The sequence below is a fragment of the Panthera pardus genome, unplaced genomic scaffold (genome assembly GCF_024362965.1).
Source record: "Panthera pardus isolate Hobbes unplaced genomic scaffold, ASM2436296v1 HiC_scaffold_6, whole genome shotgun sequence".
Classification (NCBI taxonomy): Eukaryota; Metazoa; Chordata; class Mammalia; order Carnivora; family Felidae; genus Panthera; species Panthera pardus.
In genome coordinates, this window is record NW_026526991.1 from 47,658,995 (window position 1) to 47,670,413 (window position 11,419).

The window sequence follows — 11,419 nt, forward strand, 5'->3', positions numbered from 1 at the left end:
CTATGTGATGAGCCCTGAGTAATGTACAGAATTGTTGAATCACTGTATTGTATACCTGAAACTAATATAACACTGTACATTAATTATACTGGCATTAAAAAAATTAAAAAGAAAAAATATACACATATGTTTTGTGATGAAAAAATGAAATAAATAAGCATTTTGGTTAAGCATCTGACTCTTGATTTTGGCTCAGGTCATGATCTTGTGTTTCATGGGATGGAGACCCATGTTGGGCTCCACACTGTCAGTTTGGGATTCTCTCCCTCTCTCCCTCTTCCCCTACCCCACTCACCTCTCTCTCTCTCTTAAAGTAAATAAAATAAACTTTTAAAAAAGTTTTTAAAAAACTCGTATTAATGGAGGGAGGCATTGGCATAGGTTTTGTCAGGGAGTGTTAAATAATCACTAGCCAATGAAGCAGTGCCATTTTCCCGAAGCTGTTAAGGACCTTGGGGGAGTAGCTGTACTCTCCTCTTTACTCTGCTGCTGCTGTCTCTGTGGAGTTTGGCCCAGGGGTGCAGAGGACCTAGTCTCATCTCTGCTGTAGCGGATGGCTCCTAGGACAATATGCAGGGGTGGAAGAGATGGGAGGGTAGGGGTAGGAAGGTAAAGGGGGAACAACACCATCAGGCTGTCCAGGGGCAGGTGATGAAAGGTTAAGGTGAAGTAATTTCGCACTCAGCTAATAGAGCTTCATCTAGCTGTGTAACAGCCTGTGCAACAGACCCATCGTCCCTAGCATCTGCTCCTTGCAAGCCCAGCAGCCTGGCCACAGGTCAGTGTGGCTTCCTGTGGGAATATTACCTGCCTCAGGAGCAAGGCTTGACCCTAATCCAAAGATAGCATTTTGCTGGCCCCTGAATTCATGGGTCACTGGCATATGGTAAGTGAATTGGGTTTGCCTAATCTATACCCTTGTATTTATTCCCCCACAACTTGGTGATCACTTTCCATTCTTTTAGCTCTCGATACCCCTGTAATTTAAGCTCCTGTTCTTTGCAAAAAAGATGAAAAAAACAAGATCATTTCTTTTGTGGGTCTCCTGCCACCGCTCAAATCATTTAACTTTTGCACTTAATTTAGTCTACGGCCTTGCTGTTGCTGTACTTTGAGTGAGGTAATGGATTCATACTGAGAAGAAATAATATTTAACATACACCAGAGGAATTATTTCTACTGTAATGCCAATGCTGTGCTACAGCAGTCTCTAGTTTCTGGGCTCTATCACAGAGGCATGACTTACTGAGTATGGAACCATCGCGAAGTCTGATCCATAGGACTAGCCTAGTAGGATCTGCCATACACTCTACCCCCGATTACAGAGGAGATTGTGCCATCCCTGATATGTGCTCTGCAGGCACTCTCTTCTCTGCCTCCACACCTGTTGTTTCTGCAATCCGCTATGCAGACACCGAAAGGAGTGCCAGGATGTCTGGTGAAATTATGGCACAGAGAAATGAGGCTGGAGGGGTGAGCAGGACCAGATCTAGGTGCTAATCCCAAAGACAGTGAGATTTAGGACGTAATCCCAAAGACCAGGGAAGACTATTTGTGAGTATTAAACTGGAGAGTAACAGGATCAAAATCTTAAAAAAAAAATCACTCTAGATTGGACTCAGGGGCTGTTGCTAGAGAACTGACAGGTAATCCTGATGGCAGACAATGGGGTATGGAGACAACTGAGGGTTCAAGAGATATTTAGGAGGTTTGAATAATCAAGATTACTGATCACCCAGACTATTTGGAGATAAAGGACAAAAGATAGATCAATAAGACCAGTTTTTGTTTATAAGATGTTTATGAAGTGTTAGTCACTTTAAATAAACATTACCTGTAATTTTTACAGGATCTTAGAGGGAGGTATTATTTCCAATTTAGAGATGAAAAAAGTAAGTGTCCCAGGGGGCACCTGAGTGGCTTGGTCGGTTAAGTGTCCGACTTCAGCTCAGGTCATGATCTTGTGGCTCATGGGTTCAGGTGCCTCATCAGGCTCTGTGCTGATAGCTCAGAGCCTGGAGCCTGCTTAAGATTCTGTGTCTCCCTCTCTCTCTGCCCCTCCCCCACTCATTCTCTGTCTCTGTCTCTCTCTTTAAAAAAATAAACATTAAAAAAAATTTTTTTTTTAAATGTGTCCCAGATAAAGTCATTCACTCAAAGAAATACAGCTGGTCAATGACAGAGCTGGGAGTTAGACTCGGCCTGTTTCCATGGTCTTTTCAATGTACAATACTACCTTGTAAAAACTGAAGTGGAAAGAGAAGAAACTGAATATTGATGCCCAATTCTCACCCCTTGACAATTATAAATTCTTTGTCTATCCCTTGTCTAATTTTAGGTCCTGACATAGTTTTGCAAGCCCATTTTATATATTTATTTTTAAAGTATGAGTTATCTCTAAGAGGTTGGTCTAACACCTCTTAGATGCCATGGAACAATTAGAGGCTATTTTAAAATGCATATTTCAATATGCTTGGTGTGTGAACAACTAATAAAATAATTCTGGATGGCTTTTTATCCTTTGTGAATACTTTCTAAATACACTATTCTTTCTGCTGTCTTTAAGCTACCACCGCAAATACAGTTAGAACTTTGGCTGGATCTCACTTCCCTGTTTCACATTATAAACATACATTTTCCTTACCACTTTGGTCATATTACAAAAAACCTTTTCTCAACTTACACAATAATTTGGCATTGAACATTGAGAAATTCTGATGAAATACCGAACTGATTTTTCAAATGTGTGATAAAATGCAGTCTTATTTGCAAAGACATGAACATGTTCCCATTTTGATTTCCGCATTCCAGAAGAGCATTCTGATTTCATTTCTTTACTGAGTATGGTCTTTGGGTTTAAGATTCTATATGATCTTTTCATTTGTTCCAGTGCCAATAAATCTCCTTTCACTGAACTAGAAACCAGTGATTTCAGTCTGCAAATTAGCTCTGTAAAATCACAAAACATTGGAGAAAAAATTGTTGCAAATAGGAGAACAAGATCATATACTCGAGTGGTACTCCTCCTCCACCTTGACAAACATTTTATTGCTACCCTTAACAAGCAAATAAGACAATATGCTTAGCAATTATTGGTAATAATTTGTATGCATACATGTAACGGAAGATAATTCTATCCTCCCTTCTGCATCACTCTAAGTCATTTTGGATGCAGCCATACTATCTTCTCATCCCTCCACCCCCAACCCCAGGTCAGCCACCTCTGTGAGGTGGCTGGTTGCTGGCATAGGAATAGTCTACTTCCAACTCAGTCAAGTAGGAATTCAACTCACAAACATCGTGCCATTTGCACATGAGTCTCACAATGACCTGACCCAAAGATGATGAGGGTTCTATTAGTGTCTTACGTATTGAGCTTGGAAAGTAGTTTCCTTGATTGTTGATTCAGAATGATTTTCAATTAAAGAGTAACTTAGTAAATTTAGAAATGTTATAAAAATATAGAATGGTAAACTGTAACCTGCTCTTAAAAATGAGTAGATGTTTGGGGCGCCCAGGTGGCTCAGTGGATTAAGCATCCAACTTCCATTCAGGTCATGATCTCACGGTTTGTGGGTTCAGGCCCCACATCGGGCTCTGTGCTGACAGCTGGGAGCCTGGAGCCTGCTTCAGATTCTGTGTCTCCCTCTCTCACTGCTCCTCCCCCACTCATGCTCTGTCTCTCAAAAATAAATAAACGTTAAAAAATTTTTTTAAAGTGAGTAGATGTCTTAAAATCTAGGAACTTAAGATATTTTTAAGTTTCCTCATAGACGTATACTACCTTTTAAAACAGAAAAGTTGACACACACACACACATGACTACTAATTTTTGTGAAAAAATAATAGAAATAGAATAAATCTAGAATACATCTAGAAAAATTACACTTAAAATATCTTCCTTATGTAAGAAATGCAGTCACTGCACACTACATATCTCTGTGGTCTATGAGATCTGGTGTAGACCTGAATTTCATGATGGAACTACTGACAAGGCTTTCCAAGTAGTCTCCTTACCTCTGGATTCTCTCCCCTCTCACCCACGCTGCACCCAGAGCATGTCAGCCTTGAACTCATAAGACTCGGTGTTTGTATCACGCACATATCAACCACATGTTATCTATAACCTTATTGTCTGTTATTGAGGTTTACTGACATATTGTCCATACATTCATCATCATGAGCTCTTCAAGGGCTTACTCTCCTTTTAGGCCACTCCCTCCACCTTTTCATTTGGAAGAATACTTATGTGTACAATATAGACATTCAACACAACTGATAAATTCACTGTGGAAAAAATGCATTCCACCTACAATTAAGGTGTTACTCTCCTCTCTTGACCACATGTTAAAGTAGGTTTCTGACATTACAAACCATGCAAGAAAGTAATACAAACCTACAAACAAAAACCAATCACAAACCATGAAAGGATGTGCTTCTCGAATCTTAGAGAACAATTAGAAAGACTGGAATTTTAAAATTCCAGGGAGAATTTTTTAAAAATAAAAAGTTAAGGGGCGCCTGGGTGGCTCAGTCAGTTAAGCAGCCGACTTCGGCTCAGGTCATGATCTCGCAGTCCGTGAGTTCGAGCCCCGCGTCGGGCTCTGTGCTGACAGCTCAGAGCCTGGAGCCTGTTTCGGATTCTGTGTCTCCCTCTCTCTGACCCTCCCCCGTTCATGCTCTGTCTCTCTCTGTCTCAAAAATAAAATCAATGTTAAAAAAAAAATTAAAAATAAAAAAATAAAAAGTTAACTCAGGTCTCTGGAATAAAGTAGAAATATGACCATATGTTTGAGACACAGGATTCCTCATGCTAATGTAGGTAAAACATTTTTGAAGGTATGATTCAACACTTCATTTAAAGGTAGTAAAGGGAAAAAAATCTCCACTTCAATTGCCAAGAAATTATCTATGAGTAATTGTATTACATATGAAGTTCCTGTGTAACATTTTATTATAAAATTTTTATTATAAAATCCACCAATTAATTCAATAATTAATAGAGGTTTATTGGATATCTTCTATGTCAGAGGCACTGTATTAATGCTAAGGATAGCAGGTTGACTGTTTTCTTCTACAGGACATGCAAACTAACAATTACAATCCAATATAATAGCTGCTTTAATGTTGCTCTGTACAAAGTGCTGACGGAGTGTGAAGGGAACCTGAAGTCTGTCAGGAAGAGACCGTGAAGGCTTCACAGCATTTCAGCTGAATGAGATTTTGAGGAAGAATAGGATTTTATTTGGTGGGCAGGTGGGTTAGGAGGCTCATGGTAGAAACTTTTAGTGCTCGCTCCTGTCTGGTTCTCTCTCCTTCCAGGCACAGAGAAGGATTATACTTTCCCACTCTTTTGTAGTTAGGCAGAGCTATGTAACTAGTTCTGTTAGCGGGCTAGGGGTAGAAGTGACATGTGACACTTCTAAGCTGAAGCATTTGATTGCTAGTGCAAAACATTCCAGGACCTTTTATCTGCTTTAACAACTAGTGAAGTTGTAAGTTATCAGAAGGTGTAGTTACCCGATGATGGAAACTGTCAGCCTGGGTGCCTGAGTGACTTTGTGGAGCAGAACCACAATGACATTATGACATGGACAAGAAATAAATTGTGTGCTAAGCCATTAAAATTTGGGGACTGTTTTGTTATTTCAGCATTGCAGATAGGGGTAAAGCATTTAAAAATAAAAGAAAGGAAGAATAGACCAGTTTCCCATGCAAAAGAATTTGTGCCTTCCAGGAAGTGGAATACAGCTCCACATTCCTGAAGTGTGGGCTGTGCACAGTGAATTCCTTCCAAAGAATACAGCATAGAAGGGGGTGGGGAGGAGAGATTAATTTTGCAGTGGAGAAACATAACAAATTCTACTTTGGCCAGTGGATCGAGATTAATATTAACAGTGATAGGTTATGTTGATAGCATGCACCCTAGTATGATGTGAAAATTGTACATTCCCTCTGTGGTCTTCCTCTCCAAAATACGTAACCCTAAGCCTAATAATGAGGAAAACATCAGATAAGTCCCAATTAATGGATATTCTATAAAATATCTGACCAATACTCATCAAAATTGTCTAGGTCACCAAAAACAACGAAAGTTTGAGAAATTATTACAGCCAAAAGGAACCAAAAGAGACATTACATGTAACATATATGTAACATAGTACCCTGGATAGGATCCGGGAACAGAAGAAGGGTACTTGGTAAAAATAAAGAAATCTGAATAAAGTAGGAACTTTATTTAATAATAACATATCAATATTGGCTCATTAATTGTCACAAGTGTACCATACTGATGTAAGATGTTAATAATGGGGGTGAGTGGGTATGGGGTGTACTGAAACTGTCTGTACTATCTTGCAATTTTTATGTAAATCTCATACTATTCCAAAATAAAGTTGATTTTTTAAATAAGGAGTAAGATAGAACATGGTGTGTTCTGTAAATTCCTTTTATTTTTTTATTTTTTAATTTTTAAGTTTATTTTGTGTGTGCACGAGAGAGAGAGAGAGAGAGCACGACCACAAGTGAGGGAGGGGCAGAGAGAGAAGGAGAGACAGAATCCCAAGCAGGCTCAGCACCATCAGCGCAGAGCCCGATGTGGGGCTCTAACTCATGAAATGTGAGATCATGACCGGAGCTGAGATCAAGAGTTGGAAGCTTAACCAACCCAGACGCCCCTGGAAATTTATTTATTTATTTTAAATTGTTTTAATGTTTATTTATTTTCAAGAAAGAGAGACAGAGAGACAGAGCACAAGTGGGGGAGGGGCAGAAAGAGAGGGAGACACAGAATTCAAAGTAGGCTCCAGGCTCTGAGCTGTCAGCACAAAGCCCCATGTAGGGCCCAAACTCACGAACCGTGAGATCATGTCCTGAGCCTAAGGTGGACGCTTAACTGACTGAGACACTCAGGAGCCCCTGGAAATTTCTTTAAATTGAGGAGTGAAGTGAAGGGTTTTGGTAGGTAAGCAAAAGATCTTTTATGCTATTCAAAGGCCGGGTGAGAAATCTCTAGTAAATCTATGGATAGGCTTCAGGGGTATTGCAAAATCTCTGAAATTTTATGAAATTATATTGTGTATATGTATGTTGTTCTCAGAAGAAAGTCAAAAACTTTATTATTCATTTGTTCTTAAAGGGAAAAGGACCTAAAATATGTTAATAATCCTCACTGAAGACAATGTAGAAACTCTGAAATATTCTGAGCAAGAAAATTGACACAATTATATTTTTTGCATAAATCACTTTTTGGTAGTACAGACTAAGGTGATAGCGTGTGCATGTATTTGAAGAAGAAAGGCAGGAATAAAGGCAAGATGATAGTAAAGACAGTGACCTTCAAACTTTTTGATTGTGGTCTACTTCGCATGAGGGAGAAATGATCCTATAAATTACCTTACCATACCACTGTCACTTTCCTGAGGAAAAAGAACTGAGTCATTAGGATGAAATGTCATTTTTTCAAAAACCAAAACTTGATGGAATGATCTATATCTATCTATCTATCTATCTATCTATCTATCCAGATATAGATATATATCTACTTTAGCATTCAGGTTGTAAGTGTGCATCATTAGTTCATAAAAATGAAAAAAAAAGTTCAGTTTTGATCAATTCATACTCTTAGGAGGACTGTGGACTGCAAATCATTCTTTGAGAGACTGCTGTTACAATCTACAAAAGAAATAATGAGACCAAGATAGAAGAAGGTAGGAGGTACAGAGTAGAAGGGACAGATAAGACATACCAAGGGATCAGAATCAGCAGAGTTTTTTGATTGCTTGGAGGAGGAGATATAAGGCAGAGGGGAAAAGCTAACTTGATTTTTTGGTTCCTGGTGAACCATTTATGGGGAATGCAGGGTGGCGGATAAACCTGGAGGAGGATACAGTGGGTAGGAGATGATGAGTCTATTTTGAATGTTTGAGATCCCAAGTGGATACACCTGGGAGGCAACTGGATCCTGGGATCTTTCAGTTCAGCAAAGGGGGTCTGGGCTGGGCTCTAAGTTCCTAACTCAGGGAAGTGAAACATTCATATCGTAGTTTGATTTCTCTATCATTTACAATAATAAATAGGAATTCCAATTTTTGAAAGAAATTTGATAATACGTCTTAAAATAGACAATGAGGATGAGGGAGGGAAGAAGTAGAGCCAATTAAGAATCCCTGAGATATGGCAAGAGCAACTACATATTTATGATTAGAAATTCTTGCTGAATGAAGTTTCCATTGCCTAATTTCTTGAAATTCTGTTCCATGCATCTTTGTATTTCCTTACCAATCTTTCCCTCTTTACATCATGGAATTTAAGTGTTCATTATTTGTTGCTGCTACTGTTGGGACTGTTTTACTTTTCATTGATATATAATCTACATCTAGCAAAGTTCACAAATTTTAAGTGTACAGCTGAAGGAATTTTTACATATTTCTGTGTAAATGAACACAACCCAGAAGGTTCACTTATGCCTCCTTCCAATCAACACTTCTCCAAAGATAGCCACCATTTTGATCTGTATTACCATTAGTTTTTCCTGTTCTGAGCTTCATAAAAATGGAATCACAGAGTATGTTTTCTTCATGTGTGGCTCACCTCATTCCACAGTATGTCTCTGAGGCTCGATAATCTGTTGCCACTCTGTTGCAGTAGTTCATTTTTCCTGTGTAATATTATCCCACAATTTGTATAAATATACCTCAATTTGGCCCTCTCTCTGCTGCCACTGCCGGTGCCTGCACTGGTGCCTGCCACCCCTCCTTGCCTCTCCTCTCCAGGCCAAAGGCTGGGGGACCAGAGCAAGACACAGGGATCATGTTCCAACGCAAGCTGACAGTTCTTGACAACAACAATCCTGCTGGCTTCATTCAACTGTAAAGATGAAACAGAAGTTAGAAACTTTAGGGGCACCTGGGTGGCTCGGTCGGTTAAGCGTCTGACTTTGGCTCAGGTCATGATCTCATGGTTCATGGGTTTGAGCCCCGCGTCAGGCTCTCTGCTGTCAGCACACAGCCCGCTTCAGAAACTCTGCCCTGCCTTCCGCCCTCTCCGCCTCTCCCCTGCTTGCTCTCTCAAAAATAAATAAACATTAAAAAAAAAAAAATTTAGGGGCGCCTGGGTGGCTCAGTCGGTTGGGCGTCCGACTTCAGCTCAGGTCACGATCTCGCGGTCCATGAGTTCGAGCCCCGCATCGGGCTCTGGGCTGATGGCTCAGAGCCTGGAGCCTGCTTCCGATTCTGTGTCTCCGTCTCTCTCTGCCCCTCCCCCGTTCATGCTCTGTCTCTCTCTGTCTCAAAAATAAATTAAAAAAAAAAAAAAACGTTAAAAAAAAAAAAATTTAGAAACTTTATTGTTTGGCTTGAAGACCAGAAAACCAGACACTATTAGATTGAAAACAGGTAATTTAAGAAACATCCACAGCAGTGATTGCCCCAAGTTCTTTGAAAAGTATCTCAGAGGGGCGCCTGGGTGGCTCAGTCGGTTGAGCGGCCGACTTCAGCTCAGGTCACGATCTCGCGATCCGTGAGTTGGAGCCCCGCGTCGGGCTCTGGGCTGATGGCTAGGAGCCTGGAGCCTGCTTCCGATTCTGTGTCTCCCTCTCTCTCCACCCCTCCCCCATTCATGCTCTGTCTCTCTCTGTCTCAAAAATAAATAAAAAAAAAAAAATGTTAAAAAAAAAAAAAAAGAAAAAAAGAAAAGTATCTCAGAGATGTTAACTGTCCTTTCAAGATTCAAGATGATGAGAAGTAATTGACAGGCTTCTTGGCTTAGCTATTAGACTTGAATATGGAGATAATGCTGAAAAGTACAAGGATTTGGTAGCTGATGATAGAAAAAAATGCTGACAACGCAGCTAAAAATGCAGAGCCATTGATCAATTTGGATGTAAATAATCCCAATTTCAAGCCTGGTGAAATGACTTTGGCTGACCTTCAGATTCAGTGTCATGATGATTACCTGATAATCCTAAAGCAATTCAAATTTTGGTCCAGGATGCAGTTGTTAAAGCAAATCAAACAAAAGAGGACTTGCCTGTTGCTGTAGACAAACATATTCTTGGTTTTGACACAGGAGATGCAGTTCTTAATGGAGCTGCTCAAATTCTGTGATTGCTACATATACAATTGCTCAGAGAGCTGCAGACAAAAATTAATGAAGCCATAGCAGCTGTTCAGACAATTATTGCTGATCCAAAGACAGACCGCAGACCGGGGAAAGTTGGAAGGTGAACATTTTAGGATTTCAGCTTCTCACCTACATAGTACAATTGGGAACCATCTATGCTCTGGCATGTGTTTGGAAATCAAATGTCACGTTTTTGAGGGAAGAATCCTAAAAAATTGATTATGTTCTCGAGATTTACCATCATCGCTCTTTCTTTAATAAAGTTCAGGAAAGTGGGGAAAAATATACCACAATTTATCCATTCTACTATTGGTGGATAATTTTTTCTTTTTTTTTTTTTCTTTTGGTAAATACGAGTAAAGTTGCTATGCACATTCCTGCACATGTTTTTGGTAGGCATATGCATGCATCCTCTTGAGTATCGTCCAATAAACAGAACTGTTGGGTCTAGCACAGGTGTTTGTTTGGCTTTAGTAAATTTTGCCAGTATTCCCAAATAGTTGTGCATCCTTTCCCTTCCACCAGCAGTGATTAAAGTTCCCATTTCTCCACACCCTTGGTATTACCAGAACTTTTCACTGTAGTCCATCTGGTGGGTAGTATCTCATTTTTTTCATGTTAAATAACTGCTTTTTTTTTTTTTTGAGGTATATAGCATACATAAAGTAAACTTCACATATTAAGTGTCCAAATTGATGTTCTGACATATACATCCATGAAACAATCATCACTAAGACAGTAAACATGTCCATCATCTTCAAACATTTTCTGTGCCCCTTTGTAATGTCTCTTTCCCCTCATCCTCACCTTCCTATTTCTAAGCAACCACTGATTTGCTTTCTGTCACTATAAATTCACATTTTCTGGAGTTGTAGACAAATGAAATCACACTGTAGGTACTCTTTGTTGTCTGGCTTCTTTGCATCAACAATTATTTTGAGATTCATCCATATCATTGCATGTATCAATAGTCCATGATTTTGATTGCTAAGCAGTGTTCCATTGTATGGCTATATCACAATTTGGTATTCCATTCCGTTCCCTTCCGTTCCATTCCATTCCAATGGACGGACATTTGGGCTGTTTCCAATTTGTGGTTATTGCAAAAAAAAAAAAAAAAGCTGTTACGAACACTCGTGTCCAAGTCTTTGTATGGGCATATATTTTTTTTCTCTTGGGTAAGTACCCACAATTAGAAAGCCTGGATTATGTGGTAGGTGCATGTTCAACCTTTAAAGATATTGCCAAACTGGGGCGCCTGGGTGGCTTGGTCGGTTGAGCGTCCGACTTCGGCTCA

The 11,419-nt window shown here is 39.7% G+C and overlaps 1 pseudogene; it reads left to right on the forward strand.

Moving 5' to 3' along the window:
- Window positions 1-1,251: 1,251 nt before the first annotated feature.
- Window positions 1,252-10,392, forward strand: LOC109270271 (RNA transcription, translation and transport factor protein-like; annotated as a pseudogene).
- Window positions 10,393-11,419: the final 1,027 nt, after the last annotated feature.